Here is a 26,097-nt window from a genome sequence, read left to right as displayed (position 1 = left end):
TATTATGCTTGTTGGGGCATTCCTCACTGATGGCTGTCAGTGACATCATCATGGGAATGTGTAACAGCCACATTTTGTAAGAACAAGGTGTAGTTGGTGAACAATACAGACACTTTTCTGCCATTTACACTGGCTTCAGATCATATGATCTTCCCTCATTTTCCTCCATTTCCATGTATTTGGCCATGAAAGCAATGAAGACCTAGAGAGATTTAATAAAATTTGTAATTGAACTTGCTTTCATAATAGTCTGTGGGAGGGGTCCTCTTCCAGGCTGTCGGTGTCATCATCATGGAGAGGTGTAACAGAGCTAACAGTTACATGTTGAAATAACATTGCCATAAGATTGTGGCAACATCATATAACGTTGTGGCAATGTGATTTGGTGAACTTGCTAGAATGCTGTATAATGTTATTAAAACAAACTTCCTACAACATACTCACAACATATAAAACCTATATGCAAATCTGATGAAAGCTGCTTGTGTTTCTGAAACACATATTCCATACTGGTGGCAAGAATGTCCAAATCTACATTACAAAAATGAAAACATTACCATCCATCTAGGAGTTGCAAATGTATGAAATCCTCTTGTTGGGTAGTTTTACTAACAGGCTTTACAGCAGGGCCTTCCATTAGATTTAAATGTGGCAGGTAAGTTGACAAAGTAGGGTGAGGGGTTGGGAAGACCTACCCCAATGGGGATAATTCATTTTTTTTTAGAAGTAGCATGGTGTAAGGTAAAAGTAGATGGGCTGATAAGGAATCCACTGAATTTACAGACTAAAGGTTCAGACATTTGTTTTTAAGAGAAAAATGAAAGAAGGAAACAATACAACAGATATTTTAATATGACTTTAATGTTTATTTTCTAGATTTAATTAAGATTATGAATCAGAATCAGTCTCCAACTCCACTGTAAAGTTTATCTATTACTTCTTCTGCTCAGGCACCTGCAAATTAAAACAAAATTGTCATGCTTAAATAAAGTCTTATCACCTCAGCACTACTTATATATGCAGAAGTCATGTTAATCAGCATTATAAAAATGTATGAAATTTTCTTCACTGCACTTGTGCTTCCCTTAATATCGTTAAGCCAAGATACAAGATAACTTTGCACTTGTCATTTCTGGCAAGTGGATAGTGCAATCAATTTGCGCAAAGATGAATTTATTTTGTCCAAACATTTCATGTGAATAAAAATTCCAAATGGACCAACTTGTCCAATCAGACAAGATGTATGTATATTGTAGTTAGCTGTACTCTAGCTCTGATAGTCCTGGGCAATAGGATAAGCTGATTTTGTTATCAGTTTAGAAATGCATCTGCTTTGCAAATACTATGCTTTAAAAGACGAAATTGAATCCAGTATTGATGAAATAAGAGTCATTTGGATTACCTTGTTTTTTATCATTCTGCGTTGGTTGGGTGCATATTTGAGGGTCTCTGATATGGCCTCTTCCATTCCATTTGCCTTTGCTTTGCCATTATTTTTCAAACAGGCTTCTGCAAGAGTAATACAATGTTTTAAAATAAGTTTCACAACAAAGGATGCATTGCATTTTTCTAAATGCCAGCAATAATCAATGGAATATTTTTAAAACATGTACTTTGAAATGTGGTCTCAAGTTACTTTATCAATTCATTTAAAAATCTCTGGCAAGTCACATGAAAAACACAATTTAAATCAAGCCATACTTACTTATCAAAACCTGACATATCACAAGCTCTTGAAATGCTTTTTTCCCTTTACGTCCCTTTGGACTATACTCTGGCCAGTCTTTTTGTTCCAAGCTTTTTCATCATCCTGCAGACACTATCCCCAATTGTAAACCTGCCAAGGGAGCTCAAGTAGCATATCTGAAAATAATAATAATAATAATATTACTATTTTTTGATTTTGATATTATTATTATTAGTAGTATTTCATGATCGATGTAACAAAATATGCTTGTATATGGTTATTTTTTGCCATGGTTTTGCAAGCAAATTTATTTTCTCTAACTTGAAAAAAATTTGATAACATTAACTATGCAACACAATGTACTAACAGCAATTATAAACCAAATTAACCACCGTGAATCTATTAACTTCATAAATGACATTCACTCAAGGATTGAATTAAAATAGCCACATAATATGTAATAGTGCATGTAGTAAAATACCTGTTACATGTTCATCTCTAAACATGTTTTGGCCTACATCCATAAGACAAAACAGCTGACCACTACATGTTCACCCCACCCCCAAAAATAATTATACAGGCACCGCAGAACTTGCATAATGCATATTGAGGTTCACAACAGCAAATAAAGGTTATAACAGTTTTTTTAAATAGAAAATAAGGCCCCAATTTACCATCTTCTTGGAGAGTTTGGGATTCTCCTCCAACCTCTGGCAAAGGCCCTCTAGTTCCTCCACTGAATCACATGGCATTGCAAGAATTTCTTCTCTATATTCTGTGTCTGGGCCTTGTGTATGAACTTGGAGGGCCAGCTGCTCCAACAAATTCTCAACATTTGTGTCCAGTTTCATAAGTACATTGAACTGGAAATCTGTAAGAGATTTGTGATGAAATTAGTTTTGAAAGATCAAGATCATTATTATAAACTCCTTATAAAGACCTGTACAGTGAACATGGGTTTAACAATGAAAAATATTTATGGAATGAAATACATGGTTTTTGTACAGTTTATTTGAAAATAAATAAAACTTTTCCCTATAATCCTTTATGTTTTTATTCCCTGGATATGTTGTTTCACTGCTGGTGTCTGTAAAGTCTGCATTCAATGTAGATGGTTTAGGCGTCTGACTTACAGAAAACAATGGTATACATAAGAAAGGAAAATAAAAAAAACCAATGGAATGATGAACAGTCGACACATCAATGAAAAACAATTCATTGTTTATTTGCACAAATAAGTCTTGAACAGTATGTTTTATGACCTATAATTTAATTAATTAACATCTCACAATGTTCTGAAATAACAGTATCTAAGCTACAAGAGCTTGTGCTTTCATGTCATAATCTTCCATTTTCCAAACAAATTTTGATGTTGACTCAATGTATATGACCTTAGCATTGAACACTAACATTCAAAATGTCTACAAGATGACAAAACTATTATCAACTGAAGTGACAACAGTTTTACGTGCATTGAACATAAGCATTTTTAAATGCTACAAAATGTGTTTTTAGTGTACTGCCACAAATTACCCAACATTTTGTCAAACATAAAACAGTTCTACTACCTTAGATGAGAATTAAATTTATGAATACAGTGTATAATTGACTTACTCGTACTTAGCGAGCTGTAAATGAAATAAGAGATTATATAAAAGTCAACACCTGTAGTATTTGTTTCATTATTCTATAATGTACATTTTTTTCCATCCTCAATACTTACTACTTGCAGAGGAACTGGCAGAGAGAAATCTTTATATTCTCCACTCCAGAGTGGATGGGGATGGTGATGGTGTTGTCCTTCTGGATGCAGCTAAATGTATAAAAATAATCACTAGTCCTTAATTGCAGTAAAAAAGAAACAAAGAAATCTGACTGGATTGTTTGGCATGTAAATAAAATGCATACTGGTTGCAATGACCACTGTATATAAGGCAGTGATACAATATATCACAAAATGCATTCTTTTTTAACAAAACATCTAATCTCATATATACAGCATCATGAGTAAGTAAGTACTCTTAAACACATCTTATTAAACAGACAGAAAAATGATGAAATTTATACATACTTTTGATAAGGAATTTCCAATTGTGGTATGGTATAAAAGCAATTGATGAAAAAAGACCAGATAAACTAAATAAAACATACCAGCAGGATAAGAGGAAATCTTGGAGTCTGCAAAATAATCTCCATTTCAGGAGGTTTTGGATGAGATGGCTGACCAGAAAGGTTTCCACTTGAGATTTTCATCTTTTTTTCAGTTCTTCATTTTCATCTGAAATATCAATGAGAATCTGTAAATACTGTATGAGTCCTTGAATACACTGACTCCTTGTGACATACAGGGTTTGCAGAACACTCGCTAGCAATATTCACCACTTTTAAATCCAGCTGGTGAATTTTCACCATGAAATGCATCCGAATGCAGTGAATAATCCTGGATCAAAGACAAAATAGTGTACAGAAATGTGCAATAAATTAGTCAAGCTCCAGACAAAACAAAGATATGATTTATTTCTGATTCATAATGACTTTTCTTGTGCTACACATTTTACCAATGCAAATTGCATTGAATTTTGCAAATTAAATGGTACAATTAAGATATGTATGTCAAAACATTACTAATCTTCAGCTTTCCAATTAATGCTAAACATAAGTATCAAGTCATGTATTTAGTCTCTCACCACCAATAAATGCATTCTTAAGTAATCATCCTAGAGTGCACCAAAGTCATGTGAACTTGATCCAATTCCAACATTACTGCTGCTTCAGTGCTTAGATCCAGTATTGCCTTCACTAACTGACGTTATTAATACCACTCTCTCATCAGCATAATTTCCATCATTTTTCAAAACTCCCATTGTAAAACCTCTGCTGAAGAAACTAACACTACACCATAATGATTTAAAGAACTACTGCCCGGTTTCTAATCTCGAATTCATAAAAAAAATCTTAGAAAAGGTTGTTCGATCCCAGCTTGTATCATGTCTGAATTCAAACAGTCTCTTTAGCAATGTACAATCTGCATATCGCCCTTGCCACAGGACACAAATTGTGTCTGCAAATAGATTACACTCCAGCCCAGCTGATCTATGTTGTGGTGTTCCACAGGGGTCTGTTCTTAGACCTGTTCTTTACATTATGTACACTCAGCTGCTCTCAAGTGTCATAGATCATCATCCAGTGTCTCACCAATTGTACACTGATGACACCCAAATATACAAATCTATCCACCCAAATGAAGTTGATGCTACCATCCAAGGTGTAGAGATGTGCATTTCTGATGTGAAATCATGGATGACTTGTAAAAAGCTGCAGATGAATGATGATAAAACTGATGCCATTCTGATCACAACACAAAGACTTTCTCATTCACATCCTTTACCTCACACAATAAATATCAGCAACATCAATATTAAATTCACACAATCAGTACAAAACCTAGGTGTTACTCTGGACAGTACTCTCACATTGCACCAACATGTCATGAACATATGCAAGGCTGCATATCTTCAGCTGAGATGCATCAGCTCCATTCTCAGATATCTTTCAGTTGATGCCACTAAAACACTTGTGTGTTCATTACTACTTTCAAGACTGGACTATGGAAACTCAATTCTGTCTGGTTCATCTTAATATCTACTGCAGAGACTTCAAAAAGTTCAAAACATAGCTGCTTGGATCATACTTAGAGTACCACAATCAGAGCACACCTCCCCACTGCTCTGTACCCAACACTGGCTATCCATTCGATCCAGAATCAAACACAAAATTTGTTCTCTGTGCTACGTTTCACTGACAGACTCTGGTCCAACATACCTATCCGACCTCACCTATGTGTACACACCAGCAAGATACTTACGCTCCTCTTCCGACAATCATATACTCATTATTCTCACTATGAAAACAAAGTCATATGGACAGCATTCTTTTGCATACCAGGGCCCAGCAACATGGAATGAATTGCCCACTGAATTTAGACACAAAGACTCAGTGATCCCATTCAAGAGTGCTCACAAAACTACTTATTCTGATTGCAAAAACAAACTTAAAGACTTAATAATGTTAACTACCTTAAATATTCTCAGCATGTTTTTTATGTTTTCTAATTTCATGGTGTTTGTTTTTGTAATCATATCATTGTGTATGTTTTTATGTTGTCGAATGTTGCAAAGCGCTTAGAACTTCTAAAGATTAGGCGCTGTACAAAGTCCTCATTATTATTATTATTATATTTAGCTTGGATGAATATTTTTAAAATCAGTGGCCATAACTAAAACAATGGGATTTTGTTTTCTGATCATAAAAGTATGTTGGACACCATCCATGATGTACAATGCTGTCTGACATTTCTATGCACCTAAGGTTTCCATCTCAAATATTAAAGCAAAATGCATACCGAATTTGACAGATTGACGAAAATAAAATAAAGCAATGCTTACCATTTGAAAAGAGGCAACTGTCACTAGAATATTCTATTTAAAATGATATTAATTTTGGACACAGGGGATACCACCCCCATGTTTTCCTGACTCGTTATATGTCGGCCTATTCTGTGCACAGCTTTGAAAAGATGTAATGTTTATCCATCGAGCTATAGAAATGAAATACATTTACTGTAGACTGTTTCTGTCAGCAGTTAAGTTGAGTAATTAGGTCAGGTTTATAGCTAGTTTACAAAATTCAATGTAGAATGCCAATAAATGACAAGATATATTTTTGCAAACTAAAGTGATCTTGAAAAAAGATTAGTAAAGTTTAACATTTTATAAAAAATAAGCTATTATGTGGAAGAGAAACAACAATGAAATAGGATGCAATGTGTTTGCGTCTTGTTGATGGGGGAAAATTACTAAAGAATTTAGAAACAGACTATACGCTGGGGAATTTTTTGAGAATTTATGTTCTGGCGACAAGTTTACATATTGGGTAGCAGATGATTTTGCATGTGCGGGACAACTTCTTGCAAAATTGGAAACTTGGATTAAAATGCAGTATTGTTTTAAGGTATACATTACCATATTTTATATAATGTATTGTATGATTCTAAAAGATGCATAGTTAATCGGAATTTCTGGGTTACAGATTCAAGAAGGTCATGGAGTGGGTCTACATGTTGACTAATAAATTACTATTTGATCCCCTAGGTGATATTTCAATTCTAAATTAAAACTAATAATACTTAATGTATAACCAAAAATGCGACAACCTGGTGGAGAGGCGAAAATGGATATAAAAAACTTCCATATAGCCTCAGCAAATTTAAACTGAATAAATAGGGAAAAAATAATTAAACTAAACAACAAGACAAATTATGATATGATTTTCATACAAGAAACACATAATAAGTTGACTAAAGAACTAATAACTTCATGTGAGGAAAAATTAAATGGGGTTATAATTGTGAATGATTATAAGGAGATGTAAGGGGAGGGGTAGCTACTTTTATCAAGAATAAAATGGGAGTAACTTGGGAGCAAAAAAACAAACGAAACTTTTTTGCAGGAAGATTGATACATATTGTGATAGAGGACACTCATTTTATAAATGTATAAATACCTGCTAATAAAAACAAAAAGCAACAATTCATTGAAAACCTGTTTAAATATGTAGAAACAATTTCAATGGCCCCCCCACCAATCTGTGTTGATATTGATGGAAATATTGTGGATCTGATGTGCAATCTTACTGCATGCAAATCTTTCCAGAAAGCACCTATGTACTGTTTAGACACCGGTATTTGGTAACAGCCATATCTAGCGCAAAATTCAAAATGGTCATAGGACAGAAGGTTGAGTAGCTACAATGTCATATCCTCAATGTCTCCACAAAGTAGGGATAGCAATATTTGTGCTAGGGTTGTGCTATTCCATGTCGATTTACAAGTAACCAAACAGGATTTGATTTGGAAATATTTTTCGCAAAAAGATCTCTTCTGCCAATGGTAGCTCAATGGCTGGGAGAAATACTGGCAAGTCAGATGTGTATAAAATGTCCAGCAATGTGTGCAGATAAAATTGTCAAAAATTTTTGCAGGTTTTAATGAAAGGGTTATATCAGCCTTGAAAGTGCCAGAAATTATCATTATAGATGTGGCTTGAGTCTACATGTTTTCAGTTAACAAAACCAGAGTATCAAAGCTAGTAACTGGCATCCTTGATAATTTGACTAATAACTATTTTTAATTAACCATTTCAGATTTATAAATATATACTCAATAGTAGTGAAGTGGGATGATATAGCGTCAATAGGACTTACCATTAAAAACCACCCTGGGACGATATAGCGTCAATGGGAAATTTAACATTATGGAAACCCCTGGGACGATATAGCGTCAAGGGGAATTTAACATGGGAATATGGGACTGTTTAGCGTCAAGGGGAATTGAACAGGGTGGGACTGTATAGCGTCAAGGGGAATTTAACATGGGAAAAAAAAAAAAAAAAAATCTTGGGCCTGTTGAGCATCAAGGGGAAATGGAACAGGGTCAGGACCCTATTTTAATAAGGTCCTGACCTGACGGGTCTATGGAAATGGAACAGGCGAAAATTGAAACAGGGAGGGGTCTCTATTTTTTATTTTTTTTAAAACAAAAAAAAAAAGGGTAGGCAATGAAAGTCAAGATCTTTTCGAGACCTATGAGTGGCCCTGAAAAGGGCCTTTGGGTTTCTTCTTCTTCTAACTCTTCCACTTCTTCAACCATCTTCTAACTTTTACCAATATTCCTGTCATCTTCTTCTTTATTTCTGACTCAGGCATCCAGTCAGGATGACCTATCACTCGGAATTTCTCCAGTATTCTTATCCAGTTATTGTTGAGTTTCTCAAAGCTTTCTTTTCTCTTTCTATTTTCTTCTTCTTTTCTTTCCTTAGACCACCTTTCTTTGATGTTCTTTACCTCTTCCGTCAGCACTTTCCTCATTACTTCTTCCATTTTTGTCAACTGGTCGAACCCCCATTTTACGTATCGCCACTCCATCCAATACAATACTTTTTCCAGGAAGCACCCGACTTGGATGACATGGTCCAGTGCTTCCTTCAAACTTCCCACTCTGACATAAGGTGGGTCAGTAAATCCTCTTGACTTGTTGACTTCTTCTTCTATCATCCCTGCGATGAGATCTCCGGCCACCTTTAGTCCTTTGACTTGAATAGTTAACAAGTCTTGCCTATTTCCATCACTCCATTCCTTTTCTATTCTTCCTACAACATATTCAACATCCATTATCCAAAAATAGATATCTCTTAATAGATTGAATAATTTTGTCACCTCCATCTTCTTTGTTTATTACGTGGAATGGTCTGAACGATTGTTGTTGTTGTTGAGTTGAATTATAGTGGCGTGCGCTTCGCATTGAGCATGTACCACTGGTTTATGATGCCACAGGCACCTAACTGATTACTCCTTGGAGGAAGGAATGGAGCCACTTCCTCCAGGCATTTCTGTGTTCACAGAACACTAATTGATTGGGCCGTCAGGTCAAGGTACTTTTGTGTACACATCGATCTGATTGTAAGGCCTATGTTTTGTTTGAGTGGGATTGGACCCAGCACACACTCTGTCATTCATTTGCATTGATTAGCGACTAATGGGATTGGACCCGATCTAGTCCGTATTTTTAATTTATGATGCGTGCACTGCACGTATGTGTTTTGATGTCTGTCCGTCGCAAAGGGCGAAAGTGGTCAGGCTCGGGCGGAGTTGTCTTGCCACAGGTTAGCAGGGTTTTTCCGATCCAGGGTATTTTTGTTCTACATTTCCGTCTTTGGAATTTTGAATCATAAAAACTCTGTGCTGTTTTTAAGAGAGATAGAGTCTATTGAGGTCGATGTTAGCTTTTAGGTGACAGCATTTGTCGATTGGTTTTGCAGCCTTGTGCTGCTGGCCCTGGATGGAGTTGGTGTTTTTTCCATCTTAGTGAGTAATTGTTTTTGGGTCCTAATTATCTAGTTGTAAATTTTGGTTGCAGCCTTGTGCTGCTGGCCCTGATAGTCATTGGGTTTTTTTGACTACCTTATGCAAGTAATTTTTGGGGTGGTATTCTATATATTTGTTATATTTGCAGCATTGTGCCGCCGGGCCCGATAGTCGTTGGGTTTTTTGACTACCTTATATGTGTAAGTTTAGGGTGTTAATACGGGGGATCCCTGATGGTCTATTCTTGCGACCACCTTATACGTTCTATTTTGGGACTATATGGTTATACCTAGTTTTTGTCTTAGCTGTCACCTATGTAGAAGATAGACTTTTGGAGCTGTTAGTTAGGGTGTTAGGTGAGTATTAAGTTAGAAGTGGAGAAGGTTTGTTTTGTTTTTCCCACCACCCACCCCCTGTATATTTCTTCCTGGTATTTGAACTAGGTGTTTTTTAATTTAATGATATTTGTTTGTAGAGTTTTATCAGTCAGTGGGCTAGTTTTGATAAAATGAGTTTTTCTGTTGTTCAGAATTTGGTACTTGTTTTGTGAGTGTATTTATTTTGTAATACTTTTGGCTAGATTCGGATTAGATTCCCTCATCGATCACACTCGCCTCTCATAAATGGAGAGTTCGGGGAGACCGAATCCTTGTCTTCGCCATTGGTCCAAATTTGATATATATATATTTTATGTAAGTATTTATTAGTGTAATTTAGATAATTTCATTGCTTAGCCGGTTTCGGATTAGATTCTCTCGTCGATCACACGGTCTGAATGACGAATACTGTGGGTTCTTATAGTTAAAGCGCGGACGTGAAGGAAAACATCCCCTAAGACTAAAATCTTATATTACCAAGATCATCACTTAAAACGTACAATTCACAATCTTCTCCTAGAGCAAACGTAATCCACATAGTGAGTAATTTCAGACCACTGCCATTCAGGGTAACGTTCAAGAATCTCATTGAACTCTTTTGATGTAAACGGTCTAAAGAGATATAATAGTATGAATGCACCCTTGACCCAGAGAAATCTAACACACTGGTTGACTTTTTTCACTTATCTCTTGTGAATTTCTCGGAATAAAAGTTCTACAGTTACCCATTGAGATTTTACTCTGGCAAGCCCCTGCCAAACTTCCTTGTAAATCTTCTCTTGCAGTTCTTTAGGTAATGATTCAATATCGTTTTTGAAATGAAGTTTAAATACTGGTCTCGGTGATGTCCAACATTTGACTCCTAACCAATCTGGTTTCTTCTTCAACGACATGGCAAGTTACTTCAATGTCTCGGTCCCACTAAGGGTAAGTAATGACAATTCGGTGACCAACAAGCATGTTCTAGATAGGCCGAATCTTGTGGTTCCCAGTGGTGAAGTGACACACCGCAACTGAAGCACTTGACTTTATCCCCTTCGTCCAAGTAGAAAAATCTGGCTCTGGCTAATTCTTTGGGGATCGGTCCTCCCAGATACTTAGGCCATTTTCCTTTGAACGATTGAAGACGATTTTCAAAGTCGCAGTACTCCGACAAACACACAGGGAACGAATATTCGTCTTTCACAGGTTCGTTTCGATGAGGGTTGGGTGACATGGACAGGAGTTTGCTCAGGGCTGGATGACATCCGTAGGGGGGTAGACGTGAAGGTGAACATCCACATTTAAAATGAAACCCAGTAAAGTGTCCAAGAAGACGAGCAGCATCGCTTTCGCATCCCTCAGGTTTGACATGCACAGCATCACTTTCCATGAGAGGGGTAGTGAGAACAAAGTTCTCATGATGCTTTACGGCATTGCTAAGGTCACAGCGTACAGCATCGTTCCCATCGCAAGGCTCACCATCACATTCCACTTCAGAAGCCCCAAACTTGAATTGTGCCTTCCTGAACTTGTTTTGTTTCTCTGAAAGTATTCATCTTGTTCGCTTGGTCTTGGTAGTCACAATGAACTATCGATCTTGACCATAGCCCCTTTTTATATTAGTCACAATGCAATCTCAAGCTTGTACATTGTTCCTTTTTTAAATCTAGTTTTGGAAGGTACTGTCTCTAAGGTACCGTCATAATTGTACCGTAGTGTAATGGGTGGAAAGGCCATAGAAAGGTAAGGGCAGTGCAAAGACCATCGAGTGTGTTCCAGAATAGCTGAACCTTTATAGATACATAGATCCATTCATAACTTCAGTCCACAAGCGAAACACTGTACTTCGTATCCCAATCCTGACTCAGGTCCCAAGTAGACAAATCCTGTTCTAGCTAAAACATGCGAAGAAGGTAATCCTTCCCTATCCGTAAACTATTTTTGAAACGTGTCCAATCGACGGGCACAATCACAATAGTCAGGTAAGAAGACTGGAAAATGGTAGGGTTTGAACTTGGAGTTCTCATCAGGTTTCTCACTTGATTCTTGCTGTGGCGTAGTCATGCTTCTGGTGAGTGGCTATCCACTTACAACCAATGTTTTATACTGACATGTCCATATGGCAATGTAAAGTGATTGGGAAGCCGCACTCGCTTCTGCTACACGATTTGACAGACTTTTTCCAAGGGTCGACTGACGATGTGGTGAGTGGGTAAACGTACAATCTTGTTCGGTTGATAGGTGGTCACTTTAAAGTGTTCATCTTCTCTAGACTGCAAAGCTTCTTTCAATACGCCAAAGTTCACCACTCGACTGGTACGATAATTCAGAGTCAATCCTTTCACTTTACACTTCGTGTGCACTTCTCCTTATTTGTCCCGGTATTCGTAGCCGTAATTTTTAAGACCGCCACTGGCGAAACTTAGAATCTTGTCGTCAGAATGCTCGTCTGTCCAGGCTCCTAAACGGTCTCCTTCGATGTTAGGGTGCTGTTGACTCGGGTGATCGATGAAGATGCAACTGTCCGTGTCAAAGTACAGGACGCGTTCCCCTAACAGTTCTAAAACTACGTACAGTTTTAAGCGAGCATGAGCTGTCACGTAAGCTGCAATGATGACATTTCCAAAAGGATCGGCTTCTACAAAGTCCAGATCTTCTTCGTAATTGACTAAGATCAAATCTTCGCGAACGACGTCCACGTGTTTGATGAATTTAGTTTTGTTGTGAATCATCTGGAAGTAGCAGGAAGGTTCTGTCAAATATTCCGTCTTGGGTAAACATGGTCGTTGTGCCATTTTACCCCACAAGCAATTTAACATCACTTTGGCAAACGATCGCCTGCCTTCGTTTTTCTCGATGTGATCTAAAGTAATGCCTTCTTGTGCCCAGTATTTCTCTTTGAATGTCTTTTGGTCTTCAGGAGTGTGACACCAGGACGGATAACCACTGGCTTCTTGCTTTAGTTTCATAAAGGCATCCACGTAGTCTGCCAAAATACCTTTCTGAGTGGGGTCACCCTTGTTGTATTGTTCTGTCTTGGGAAAGTGACAAATTTCGTACACTTCTAACAGTTGGTATCCCATGTCCAGAGCTTTGAACAATTATACGCTGACCCACGTCCCCGTCAAGGCCCGTTCTTCCTGGGTGTGCTGACAAGGCTGGTCTTGGTTGCACGTTTCAGCACAAGTATGGCACAAAGGAAACATCAGTTTGTCTTGACAATGGTGAGGTAGAACGGGATGGTACAAGTCAGTGGGAGCCAAAACTTTACCTTTAATCAAGCCTTCGTATTGTCGAATGTTTTTCAGGTTGATGTGTTCCGTCAACAATTGTGGGTGCCCTGCAGGAAAGCGACAATATTTGCACACGTAGGGATACAGTGAACACATGTCCAAGTATTTGATTTCTTCTCCTTTCTCTTCGTCGGCTTGGTACAGCAAACTGGTGGCATTGGTCCTTCCTCCGTACAAACTATCCCTCGGGTTCAGAGGGTCCATGAACTGGTAACTTTCCATGAGGCGTTTAAACTCGGGATCGGTTTTCAAACGGTGATCGTACTCGTGTTCCCACATTTCCACCACTTAGTATCCTTCCTGTTCTAACTTTAGGCGTCGCTGACATGTGGCCTGGTACAAGTCTTCCATGGTTCATTGTAAAAACTGATTTTTCGTGCCACGGTCAGGGTAACAGACGGCGCATCCGTGAAATAAGCAACCTTTAAACTCGTACACAATCTTGGGGTTTTCTAAGTCCCAACCATCGACCGAATGCATTCTGATGGTCTTTTCACCCCCTCCATTGCGGGCATGCTGAATCCATTTGTCTTCCTTGTCGCACAAGTAATGTAACCAGCACAGGGCTTTGACCGAGTATTGACGTTTGACATAGTTGGTTATTTGAGGACTGATGACAGCCACGGTGTTTTCAGGCATGAATCGTTGCCGGTACACTAAGGAACATGCTTTGGCAATGGTGCAAGCTTCTTTCAAGGATCGACCCCTCCGTGTTCCATGAACAGTTCTCGAAATTTTCCACAGCAACGCCGTAAAATGTCCACGTCGGAACGACAATACTTTAGCATTTCTTCCTGAAAGTCGAAAGGGTCAGAGGCGTGAACCTGGTACCAAGCGTAGAAAGCTTCTCGTTGTTCGGTACGCATGTTGTCAGGGTCGTAATAGTGAGCCTCAGGCAAATGGGGTAGAACGGTGTGTTGATTGGCTTCCGTATTGAAAAAGTGTGGAAAGCACCCTTTAGCCATTTCTGTCATTCCAAACGTTTTAGGCATTCGACTCAAAAGCATGGCTAAGTAACTCATCGAATCTTTAAACTGTACTTGTCCCACTTGCATGAAAATGATTTTGGCTCCGTTCAAAGTGACTTTAGGACGTTCGGTGCCATGTTCTGTATAGTATCTGTGAAGAAACTGTCCATCGTATCCGGAGAAATTGTGAGCCATCACTGTGGCATGACGATGACAATCTCCGTAACGTTCGATGTCCTCTTGGCTCCACGTCTTGTCGATGGGGTGTAAGACCCATCGAGCGAAATCGGCTAGCGTGTTCAGTCCTCGAAAGATTTTTTCACATCCTCCAGAAATCTTGCTGCAGTGAGGGCAATGACTGAAAATAGGTTCTTGAATGCACTTCTCGCACGCTCGATGAGCCACGCAGAAATTAGGAATGTGAATACCAGTCTCTTGCATGCATTCAAAATCGAAAAAGATGAAATTGCCTTTCTTCTTGTGACCGATCTCTTTCTCTGGTTGGGGTTGGTATTTTTGCACATAGCATTCGTGTTCCAAGTCCACGATGTGGCAGCAAATGTGACATTTTTTCTTTCCTCGACATAGGTGTGCCTTGGCGTTATTGGTAAGTATGCCTTGTCCACAGGTAGGGCACAATCTCAGCAGCTGACAAGCACATTTCTTCTGTGAACCTTGCATCTTCAAATGTTGTTGGTAACAGGCAGGGCTGACAAACGTGCGCAGACAAGTTGAACAATGCACTCGTTCTTGTCCTTCGCTCAGACAGGGTGGAGAGGCCAAACATGCTGAGCATTTCGATCCACATCTCGGTGATGAACCCTTCTGCTTTCTCTAACAGTACTTCGGACTTGAAATCTTTAAACTTCACCATGTATTTGTAAGCCGTAGTTCTAAATTTTCTAGAGGGATGCTTTTCCGTCTCTTGAATGGAATAGTACTTTTCAGGGTTGACTAAGGGTGGTGAAGTTTGTTTAGAGGGTTTGGATTCTGGTTCACTCATGTCCTCTTCAAAATCACTGGCATGAATTTGTGCCAAGACTTCAGCCCTGGTACGAGGCGATAAAGCACGTTTCTGCCTCTTACTTTCTTCTTCTTTCTTCTCAAATGAATTGGATCGTTTCATCTTGATAGCAAAAAGTCAAATGACTAAAGTTTAAACACCATGGACTAATTTATAGTCACAGCAGACCAGCGTATATAAAAGGGTATGTGTCTTGTCCTTTCACTATTCATTTCACTCTCAAACCAAGCACAACGATGGAAGAGACTACCCAGATCGAACAGGGATTCTTCAGAGGAAGAAGAGGAAGAAAACAGGTGAAGAAAAAGAAACAGGAGAAGAAAAGAAGAGAAGAAAGTGAGGAGGAATAGGAGGAAAAGACTGTGATGGTGAAGAAATTAAAAAAACAGAGAGAGTGAACAATGAGACAGAAGAAGTTTATGAACTTTTTAAAGTGCTCTGTTGTGAATTGTGAATTGGATTGTACATATTTATAAAAGAATAAATTAGGTATTAAAAGGTAAGTGTCTTTGGGTTTTGATTTTAAAATAAGAACCTACACTCACACACTCATACACACGTACTATAGAGGTAAAATGTTGTTTTTTTTTAGTTTGAATGGATGTTGGCAATTGAAAGTCTATCTCTTTTCAATAGACGTGGGTGGCCCTGAAAAGGGCCTTTTTTGGTGTAGGGGTGAGTTTAAGCAATCAACTTTAACTGCCTTAAGACTTTGCCACGGCCAAGGCCTACTTCTGGACTGCGTAGTGTTGATGATGATGATTTGGTTGAAATCACTAAGGGTGGCACGGGAGGCTTTGTCACAGGGTTGGAGTGTTTAGCTCGGGAAGGTCGTATTCTCTTTGGTCATAGTAAAGAAGTCTGATAACATTTGTTTCAGACGTCTTAACTCCGCTAAAATGTCTAACAGTACCGTGACCATTTGATTTTCACACCCTTGTTTCTTTGCTGCTGCTTCTTCTTCTTCTTGTTTTTTTCTTACCTCTTCTTTTTGCTGCTGTTGCTGTAGGAGAAAAGCTTGTTCCGCTTCCTTTTGCTGTTGTATAAATTTCTCCAATTCTTCTTTCTGTCTCTGTCTAAATTTCTCCACGTGTGGTAATGAAGGAGAAGGTGACGAAGGTTCCGGAACAAATTCTTGCGAGGTAAGAAAATCCACAAAATCCCAATTCACCTCTTCTGAAAGTAAGTCCGGTTTCCCTTGGGTAGTCTCCAGAGCTGGTGCACCCCAATTTATCGTTTTCTGAGTTTCCGTCATGTTGAAAAACTGTCGCATGAATTGACTGCACACAGGTGCTAGCAAATCTATATAGACCACATGACGTCACAGACTGCTCTCTTCGGATTGGATGTGGGCTGACTGAATTTTGTAACGCGTGTTTGGATTGGTCAATGAACTCAATCCGTTTCAATCCTTCCTCTCCCTATAAATAAGTGCAGTTCACTGCATTCCTTCACCTGTTCTCGGCACCTCAACATGTGGACCAACGTTCAATCTTCTACGCTTGTGTCTTCGATGATGTTCAGGACAGACATACCGATGTACGTCCGATCCAAGTGGACAGTTGTCCATAGGACAGATACCAGCCTATGGATACGTAGGATCTATGTGGAGAGGCAAGGATGTCTCAAAAGAGTTTTAGTCTATGGTCCTGCAGTCAGGCGAAGCCTAAGGACAAGAAGAAGTCACAGATGCCCTTTATGTTAAGGGCATATTAACATAAACCCAAAGGCCCTTTTCAGGGCCATTCATAGGTCTCGAAAAGATCTTGACTTTCACTGCCTACCCTTTTTTTTTTTTTTTTTTTTTTAAAAAAAAAATAAAAAATAGAGACCCCTCCCTGTTTGAATTTTCGCCTGTTCCATTTCCATAGACCCATCAGGTCGGGACCTTATTAAAATAGGGTCCCGACCCTGCTCCATTTCCCCTTGACGCTCAACAGGCCCAAGATTTTTTTTTTTTTTTTTTGCCCATGTTAAATTCGCTTTGACGCTATACAGTCCCACCCTATTCAATTCCCCTTGACGCTAAACAGTCCCATATTCCCATGTTAAATTCCCCCTGACGCTATATCATCCCAGGGGTTTCCACAATGTTAAATTTCCCATTGACGCTATATCGTCCCAGGGTGGTTTTTAATGGTAAGTCCCAATGATGCTATATCGTCCCACTTCACTACTCTCAATGTGTTTATACCAATATTAAGTTTCTGTATGTCACTGTGTTTAAGTTTTGATTTTCTCTGTTTTATTTCACTTGATACAAACACATGCTGACTAATCTTGTCATGTGGTGTATCTCGATCATACTGTAAAAGTGCATAGCTTAACACAGGTTTCGAACTCTTGCTATGAGCAGCAGCAGTAAACATGGCATGCACCACTAGAAATCAACTTTTTTCTTCTTGGCTATAAAATCATTAGGTACTAATGTGTAAACTATTAAGTTGGTAATTTTTTAAATATAATTATTGTGCAGATTTACTAAATGTACTTTTGCGATACTAAGTCCCATGTTTGTTTAAAGGTTCTAACAAGCTGGGGTTTTTATGCAATATGTCATAAGTATATAAGGTGTTGTGGGCTGCATGTATGAAGACAGCTCAGCAGCTTTCTAAATAATATTGCAATTACTATGAGCTTTTTTTAAAAGTTATTTATTTTCTTTAAGTTGTTTCTTACTGTTCTGTATATAGTTTAGAAACTTTAAGCAATATTTTGGACTAGTCCGATAACATAAGACACATCACCCAATATATTTGTTGGGGGGCTGATGGGTCTTACTGCCTAACGAAGGGTGCTGTGTGGAGCGTTTTGATGTCGACTAACAGTGTAATGAAAGTCAAACTTTCAGAAATATCACACACAACTGGTAACCAATAACAATGCATTTCTACAAAGTAAAGTTATAATGTTTTTGTCAGACTTTACTTACCCTGATGTCTTTTCTCTAATAAATTCAAATTCTCACAAAAGAACCAGACCTGTTTTCAAGTTTTGTTGGCCCACATTTCAGTTGGCTGGAAAGCGATGAAAGTCAGGAATGCCAAAATCGGGTTAAGCTGAAACATTACTCTTTAAGGAAACAAATAAAAATATGTTTTGCCTATTGGAACTGTAAGCAATGTTTCGTTTCATTCAAGAAACATATTCCCCACATGAACCTACTTAAACAAACTTTGGCGTACCTCGACTACTGTTGCATTGCAACAAATTCAAATGTATGTCAATGGAACATGAAAATGTGTCCATTTGCTAGTGTCATATTTTCACTCCACCAGGATAAAGACAGCACTGTAAGTATATTAATTACACATAAATTAGTGGAAGAGTGTCGATATAGGCTGCCAAGTGTGTGAGCCATTCCTGAAACTTGGACTACTCATTCCGATGACAATTGACATTGGAACACATATACATGGCCGTTATTTGGGTAGTAAGACATAGCACTAAAACAAAATATTTTGGACTTGTACATTTTTGTTTAAGATTTTATTTAAGCACAAAATATTTATTGATGGAATTTAATGTGCTTTTCTCTATTCTAAATTATATAATTAATATTCATTCCTAACTTATTTTACAAGCAAACTACATATAGTTATATCATTTGTTATAAGAACTTGGCTATATTGTCAAGTGAGTGTTATCTTCACATACCAACACGTTTATTTTGTATGTACTGATTTTCTGTATTTAAGACTCTAATTCCATGCCTGAGAAATTTTTCTTATGCTGCAATACATGATTCAATTTCTTATACAGTATAGGTCCAAAAATGTTCTTAGGGATATAGAATACCCAAGTCATTGTGAGTGTTATCCTTGCTGATTTGATCTTTGCAATACAATTTAATCATTACTTAATCCATGATATGATTGAGGTTTTTTTAAACTAGTAATTTTTTAAATTACATTACATTTTTTGTAATGTAACAAATCCAAATCACACACACACACTTAATCTAGCACTTCATACACATAATTCCAATGTCTTCACAAAAAGCTCAAAATGTCAAAGTCACTGTGAGTGTTATCTTCACTGACATAATATTCTAACTTCAAGTCAACAATAACTTATTAATCTAGCAATCCAGAAAAGCATAATTTAATGACATTTTTCTTTCATAATTTACTAGTTGTCTAAGTCTGAGGTGGGCAAACTATTTTTCAATGTAGCCACAGGTGTGGCGAATGAGAAGTGAAAAACATCATACGATGCCACAACTGAGCCAAACTTACATGGCCAATTTGCCACTTGTGGCAATTGGTGACAAGGTTGCCCACCCTGGGTCTAAGTCAGTGTGACCATTGTCATTACCAGCCTGAAACCCAATTTAATGCCATTTGTATAAATTCATTTCAAACAAATATTATGATATAGTTGAAGTGTAAAGTCAAGCAAGTATTCTGTTTGCAGATTTTACATTTTAGATATTACAGTAAAGTCATATTTTCTCTTGTGTAGTGAACTTTATTGCAACTGGTTCCAAAATAGTAAAACTTATTCAGTTTTCATTCACCAGAATAGGTATTAATACAATCCTGAATTAACTGTATGGTACTAAAATATACCCTGATCTTGTGTGAGATTGTAATATACAGAACTATACCTCAAGACAACAATAATATATTGAATTTATATTATATCAAGACTGTCATGGTTATGAACTCCAACTTTATTCAGGTTTTTTCATAATAAATGATCATCTTGTGTTATGGCTGAAAAGAAATCAAAGTTTATTTTAACTCCATTCTCTCCACATTTGTCAGTTGTTAAGAGGCATACTCATCATCAGTGTTATAGTAAAATGTAATCTTATCTGGATCAATCTTGCTGGTGTAATATATGAATGGAGAAAGAATATTATCATCCAGATTAAAATATTTTTTATTCAGACTCTACTGAAAATTTTAGCTGGATATGGGATACGCAGCCTGATGTGTACGAACAAAGCGATGTGTGCCATGACCTTTTAATTTAACATTTTAAACTCCTGCAGAAGAAAAAGATTTTTAGATCCATTAAATTGTATTAACAAAAACATTTCTTCAGTATGATTTTCCTTTACTTAGTAGTGACACAACTCATATTTTAAAGTTGTTGTTTTGTGTTTGGTTTGGCTTTTTATGGTAAAGCAACACAAGTAAGTTATTTAGTGCCAAGGCACTTTAAGTATAGTGCCTTGCCCAAGGACGCACCATGGTAGCTAACCCAGGTTGGTCCGATGGCAGAATTTGAACCTACCTTAATTCACAGGTCCAGAAAGCTAACCACTGAGCAACTACAGCTCCCCATCTTATAGTGGAATGCTAGTATACTTTATGATCAAGAAGGATGGGTTGGGGTATGCATGTTGCATCTGAAAAAAGTGATGGAATTTTTGTTTACATAATATTTTAGTCATACAATATGAATCATTTTCTATAGATTTAAGATGTATCAGATCAAGTTAAGAAAAATTATATATTCTGTTTCCTGGGAATGTACTAAAATTCACTGTTATTGTTTGATTTTTTTGGTAGTAAGTTTACTTGGTATTTTTTTCTTTTTAACTTGAATACCTAATTTGTTAACATCCTGTCCTAAATCTTCATGGTTCTGTCTATAAAGTGACAACTGTTGATACATGTAGGGAAGTTTTTGTTTATATCTTTTGATTTTTGTGGTTCTGGAAGTTGCAGTATTTGTTGTTGTATTATTAACCATTTCAGTAATTTAATGAATGCAGAGTATACTGCTCTATAAATGAAATTTAAGGGAAGATAATGTAAAAGTATGTTTCACTGCAAATATAAATTGTTTAAAATAATAATATATCATTTATCATATGACTATTCAATTGTGGTAACTAGTATTCCATCCAATATCTATATATTAAAATATGTCTTTTCATACAGCTGGTGATCATTTAGATACAAGTCCAATTGAACATAATCAAATTATCAGTGCAGGTGTTTTTATTAGTAGTAGTATTGCAAGTATAAGTGTTAGTATTAAGATTTCATATACAGGTATGATAAGTGTATCATAATGTTTAACTGATGCTCCTTGTTACAACATAAGATATGTTCATTGAAACAAATGGTTCACTGGTAAATTGGCAGTAAAGGTCTTCACTGAATTATGTTGCATAAACTATTTTACAATAAAACATATATGATGCATCTCAATTATGATGATGTGGAGGAGGAGGATTAATAATAATGCAGTTTAAGTTATCTTCATCACATAAGTTCTAGCAGATGTGTCATTTTTATGTGGCTCATTATCAGTTTGAAACTGGTCTATGGTTCCTGGATCTGGACATATCTGGTCCCCTGCTGTTGTGCTGCTATGGTCTTTACAGTTCATTAGGATATCATTTACACTGGTTTACATTTAGAACCCCATGGGATGGAATGCCCAGTTTGAAACTGAGAGAATGGTTAATTATCCATAATATAACTCCTGCAGTTATTATTAGGTTTGATATCAAGGTCTTTCATTAAAAGCTTTTCAACTCATGTTCTGTTCTACCATACAGATAAATAAAGTCAAATTCAAGGCTTTCAGAATTGTCCAGTTTGTTTCAAGTGTTGTCAGTTTAATGGGCAGGTAACTAACTGTGCAGCAGACAGACTGTATATTGCCACTGTACCATATAAATATCAATGCTTAGTCTGCTCTCAGTGGCTGAGGTTTGATTAGTTACAAGTGTCATCACATGTGACTAATTATTAACCAATGTAATGAAACTTATATAACTAGAAGGCTGTATTTAAAAGCTCTAAAGATCTTAAATGTGTGCTAGAGGGTAGGGTTAGCAGTTATAATCCCAATTATGTTGTGATGAGCAAAAGCACTGCACACATTTGAGCTTTTAGTTTGGTTCTGGTAGGGTCAAAACATGCAGGTACATTTTGATCTTTAAAAATTAACATAATTCCCATGTAATACTTTCCAAACCTAAGTATGCAATTGATCTGATAAAAGTTTTGAGATTACTGTTTAGGCTCTGTTCTTACAATACTAGATATACCTGACTACTCCACAGTGAAATGGCCAACTGTTAAGTTATATAAGCCAGATGAGTAATGTTAGCCATTTGTTTAAGTGTTTTCTCATTAATTTCATTTGTGTCACAGAGTTGCATGCAATATTTCTTTCTAGAATAAATTTATTTTATTTTCTAATTGTGTATTTTATGGTCTCACTGGACAGTTTATCTGGTGAATTTTCATCCGACAATGACCAATTACAGAAAAATGAGAATAATTTTACACTGAAGATACTAACAAAAACAAACTAATGATTTTTGTAGAAAGCATACATGTGAGATTTTGACTGCAGTAATCAGGTTAATTCCTGATGCAGCTATTGATTTCTATACTGAACCATCACTGCCACCATCTCCTAAATTTTACATTCATTTTTGACAAGAAATAGCTATTTTCAATATTTTTCTGTGACAAGGCAGCTAAAAGAATCAGTATGTGGCTTATGCATGAATAAAGTTCACTAGTACTATAACAAATTAGCATACTTTTCATCAACCCTCAACCATCTAGATTTTTTTATATTTGCCTCTGTAGCAGACACACATAATGGTCAGCAGCTCATTTGCAGATCAAGTTACGCATTTGATCTCCAATGCTCATCTAACTGTGACAGGCAGTCACTAACAAGCCAACCTATTTCCATGCCTAACTCAAAGTAAATCTAAACCACATTATAGATTTAGCTTATGTGTGAATTTAGAAATGCTAGGCTTGTGATAATTAGGTTCATGCCTTCTACCTTAAAAATTAGGTGTATGTCAAAATACAAAATTATCCAGTGAGACCTATGATGTTAATTTTAATCCCTATGGGATTTGTGACATAAAAAACCCAAATGCTTTATGTATTAAAAGGTAACTAATGGGGGCAGGATCTGCAGTGAATCAATGGTATGTATGATAGACTCCTGATAAAAATGTTTGTGTTACAATCCTGTTATCAAGTCAACCAGGTTACCTACTGCAATGTACCCTTGCCTTACTCCAATTCCCTCAGTACTCAGTAAACAACTAGTGTTGCTGTACATAACAAAACCAGTCCATATTGATTTTACCTATTTTACTAAATCGTGACAAAAATAATTCTCTAAATAAAGCATGATTAATATGTGAAGGTCTCGCATGTAATCAAACTCTTCCAAGCTTTTAATGATATGAACCGATTTATCAATGTTTATCAAATTTACATGAAAAACTATTTCTTATTTGTTATCAAATATGTTAGATGTTTTGATCATATAAGCATTTCTGCTACATTAGATCAAAATAATCTTTTTGTCAGAAATAGAGCCCTTATAGTATTTGCAAGGTCAACCAATCAGATGCAGAATTTGAGTTTAATATGAATGAATATTTTTTTTTACAAAATTGCTCCTTTGCTATATCTTGATGAGATAAATCTATTTACCAAGTCTGATAAAATTAATGAGAAATAGTTTTAAGAGCAGTAGCAAGAATGGCGAGTGAGATGTAGAACCACCACATTATATGCATAGAATTTGCTTACAGCCTCAGACATACAAGCAAATAATTAAACAAGTCAGATCTAAATTTGATCATAAACACTGTTGTGCAAGTCGTAAGAAACTCTGCCAATCAGATGCAAGGTCACTTCATTAACATACCTTTATCACACTCATAATAAGCATCATTGTGAAGCTTGACTATACAAGCCCAATGGCCAAGTATGATCAAACTTGAATCAGCAGTAGTGGTTATAACCTCGTGTATTTGTATGCATCTTCACTTCTTCAATCTAGATCTCATTTATATAAGCATGTATTCTAAATTTAGTAAAAACTGCACTATATGCATAAATACTGCATGCGGTGGTAACATGCTCAGTCAGGTGAAAGATCACTTTATTATTATTAATGGTTAACACTCATCAAACTTCGAGGACAACTTAATGATTTTAGTCTATATTGTGGAAGTATGGCTTTTAGGCTGGTTAAAAGAACTCAACTAATCTTATACATGATCACCTCGTGTATATACTTGGATTTTGCTCATTATTAGATTTATCCAAGATGTTGATTTAAGCCCAAAACCAAGTTTTATATAAACAAATTGATCAGAACTATGGACTCCAAAGTAGCTAATTTCTTACTGTTGAAAGACAGAAGGGATGTGAAATAAATAACACACTCTGGACCATTACATAAACCCACTTAGCCTTTTGACCAGTTGAGATAAAATAGCAACAATAATGTTAATTCAGATTGATAAATTATGTTTTCTCACATTACCTCTAGCCCTTTTCAACATGGATGGTATTTTTCTTCCACATATGTCAGCTCTTAATTAGTGGCCCTTTCCCATCATAAATGTTGTAGGTGAAACTCTCAGAATTAGGCTTTTTAATTTGTATCTGAAAAAGAAAAAAATTATTGGTCTGCATATATCAATGTCACCTTTTCTGTATTAAATTAAAATACCATATGTGTGTGTGTGTGTGTGTGTGTTCATTTTAGAATTTAAGCATACTTGTCTCCATGTGTTTATTTTACAATTGATGATGATAACACATAACTGGTTCAATTGATAAAATGTTATTTCTGACTTCTTACAACTGCTCATTATATCTGAATTTACATTCAATGTTTGTTTTAATTAACATATTTTGGATAATGGGCAAATTATTTATTTTGTAGTTTATCATTATAACATTTATCAGTAATTTATCATTCAAATATTTAAAATATAGTACCATTATACTGACTTCATATTCTATATGATATCCCAGCAATACATGTTAAGCAGATAAGTGCAAATAAAAATGTTTAGAATGTAAAAGTTACTCCAAGCTCAAAGAAGATCTGCAAAAGATAATCTCCAACATATTACCAAACAAAAAGCGAAGTTAACGCAGTTACCTTTTTTATGATGTCTCAAACACCAACGGTACTGTACAGCTACGTCTTCTGAGTTTTACTGTCATCTTGTCTTTCAAACCAGAATTAATTTCTTGAGCTCTTACAAAATGAAGAAAATTTTAAATACTATAATTTAGGCAGCTTCTTTACATGACATAAGATAAATTATGGCACAGTGTTATGTCTTTCAGCACGACGCAACTTCACATTTGGACGGCGTGCTGTGTGGGCATCCCTGACACAGCAACTGACATGAATTCTCTATTAGCAGACAATAATTCGGAATAAATCCTCCGCAAATCTAACATTGTTGATTTTTCATAGTTCCACTTTTTCACCGTTGCATTTGTTTGATTGTACAATCGCTCATGAAGTTCAATGAATCAAGTTTATCTGCTGTCTGAAATCCCGGTTCAGTTGATATTTTCTTCCGCGCATGATGCCGTGTAAATACAAGTTACGGTCGACATTCAAAGTGGTTTAGGTTAATTTATTATTTTCCTTTATTAAGGTCATTTGCAGAAAGTGTTTCGCTAGGATGAGATAATTTTTTAAAAAACAAAAAGAAAACTTTCTTTTCCAATGCTAATACTGGATATATTTCAATTTGTGATTGATACTATAAATAAATATTTAAAAAAACATTTTAGCCCGTGGCTTCGGCGCGCCACTCGTTTTTGTGGGTTTTTCAAAATGTTGTTGGTGTTGTTTTGGTTTTTGTGTGTGTGTGTATCACACTAAGAAACATACCAGGTATTAGGCCTAACGTAGGAAAAGAAATTATCCTCTATTTGTTACTATTCTTACTGTAAAATGACGCAAAAGTGATCAAATTGCTATTAAGATTTTGTTTTATATAACACTTACCGCTCGTTTTCCTCGAGATAAAGCAGCCACTTCAAAATGATTATAAAATCTGTGACAGATGAAGAAT

At 36.5% G+C, this 26,097-nt stretch overlaps 1 protein-coding gene and 1 long non-coding RNA gene across 2 annotated transcripts in view; one reads left to right on the top strand and one right to left on the bottom strand.

Annotated features, from left to right (window-relative positions):
• Positions 1 to 26,097, top strand: part of LOC149774115 (E3 ubiquitin-protein ligase TRIM56-like) — an 80,346-nt gene that overhangs the window by 13,620 nt on the left and 40,629 nt on the right. The window lies entirely within an intron of this gene.
• Positions 844 to 25,523, bottom strand: LOC149774116 (uncharacterized). The gene is made up of 8 exons (XR_016417038.1): positions 25,164 to 25,523; positions 24,537 to 24,658; positions 3,839 to 3,965; positions 3,411 to 3,500; positions 2,362 to 2,558; positions 1,706 to 1,863; positions 1,403 to 1,509; positions 844 to 954 (listed from the first exon to the last, which is right to left on the bottom strand). It is a non-coding gene; the product is annotated as an uncharacterized LOC149774116 (long non-coding RNA).

This window comes from Sinohyriopsis cumingii, unplaced genomic scaffold (genome assembly GCF_028554795.1).
Source record: "Sinohyriopsis cumingii isolate HCF-2022 unplaced genomic scaffold, ASM2855479v2 utg000426l, whole genome shotgun sequence".
NCBI classification, from domain to species: Eukaryota; Metazoa; Mollusca; class Bivalvia; order Unionida; family Unionidae; genus Sinohyriopsis; species Sinohyriopsis cumingii.
The sequence above is the reverse complement of the archived record's forward strand: the minus strand, read 5'-3'. Positions and strand labels throughout refer to the sequence as shown.